Raw genomic sequence first — 1,365 nt, 5'->3', positions numbered from 1 at the left:
CTCTTGTCATGAAACAAGCACGAAGTACTTGAGTTTAGAACAAATTCAGCTTGGGTCAAGAGGTAGGTCATCTGACCAAGTATCCTTTTATACCATAATTTGATCTACCATGATCAGTTTATAGTAATCTCCGTCTGATAGTAAAGCCCTTTGAGTCCCCCACCTGTTCCAGAGGGATTTTCTAGAGGCTTAATCTGACCAGGGGCTCTGCAGATGGGGCTCTCACTAACCTCCACACCCTACTACAAATCGAGTGTTCATGATGTAAGCACTGATACTTCTCCCTGCATCATATTTGGACTTTGTTATTTCATCTTTGGCTCACACAGGCTGGTGTGCTTCTTCCATGTGGACTGGGTTGACCCCTCTCTCAGATGGCTACTTGTTTGAATGTAAGCCTTGAAGAACCTAGACACTATTCCGATTGATAGCTGGGCCCCATCGACTTTCTTCACCACACATTGCTGTAGCATCCTTTTCTTTAGTGATCTCTTCATGAAGGCAAGGATTAATCAGGGCCATGTTATAAGAACTGGTCTTGGTTTGGGGTTAGAATTAAGTGGGACCCCGTATCTATCTGCTTGTCCACAGGTTATGAATATCTGGTTTACTTTGGCAGTTATATTATGATGAAATCAAAAACAAAACCAATGAGAACCAACAAAAATAAAAAACCCTCAAAAGAAACAAAATAGAAAAACACTGTCAAGAAATATGGAATGCTTTATATATTTGCATGTCATCCTTTTGCAGGGGTCATGCTAATATTCTTTGTATCATTCCACTTTTAGTGTATTTGCTACTGAAGTGAGCTCCATAATCCTTTTCCACTTGTTCCCGCACTACCACAGAGTACCACAGTTCTTATTTGTATTGTGAAAAAGCTGCCAGTCCCTTTAGTGGGTCATTCTGTTAGTCTGGGTAAACTAAGGAAACAAATCCACAGCAACTCATATGTATAAGAGAGAGTTTTATATAAAGGGTAAGTGCGCATCAAGAAAGCATCCCAACCCAGTGCTGTCCAAGCCCATAAGTTCAGCATTAGCCCATATGTCAGACACCAATCCACAAAGTCCTCCTCACGCTCACAAGACACACACAATGATGCCGACTGCAGGAGGAAAACCAAATCAGAGAGCATGTAAGCATCTCAGCACTGGCAGGGGTCTCCACATGGCTGCTCCAGCATCAAGGGATGCATCAGGGTAGGCCCATGTGGCTTCTCCTCAGGTATATCTTGCAGGAAGTGAGCCTTTCCAGCTGAAGCAGGGAACTGGCTGAGGCAGCTGCACCCTAGTCTGACCATCAGAGAGCAAGAGACCTGAGAACAAGAAAGGTGAGACTCACTGAGCCATTTAGCGCTCC

General features: G+C 43.7%; 1 non-coding gene across 1 annotated transcript; it reads right to left on the bottom strand.

The window, feature by feature from the left end:
• Nucleotides 1-708: 708 nt before the first annotated feature.
• LOC142452063 (U6 spliceosomal RNA) lies at nt 709-811 on the bottom strand. The gene has a single exon (XR_012785126.1). It is a non-coding gene; the product is annotated as a U6 spliceosomal RNA (small nuclear RNA).
• Between the last annotated feature and the right edge of the window lie 554 nt (nt 812-1,365).

Source organism: Tenrec ecaudatus, chromosome 6, assembly GCF_050624435.1.
Source record: "Tenrec ecaudatus isolate mTenEca1 chromosome 6, mTenEca1.hap1, whole genome shotgun sequence".
Taxonomy (NCBI): domain Eukaryota; kingdom Metazoa; phylum Chordata; class Mammalia; order Afrosoricida; family Tenrecidae; genus Tenrec; species Tenrec ecaudatus.
Note: the sequence above shows the minus strand (reverse complement) of the source record. Positions and strands in the feature narration are given on the sequence as shown.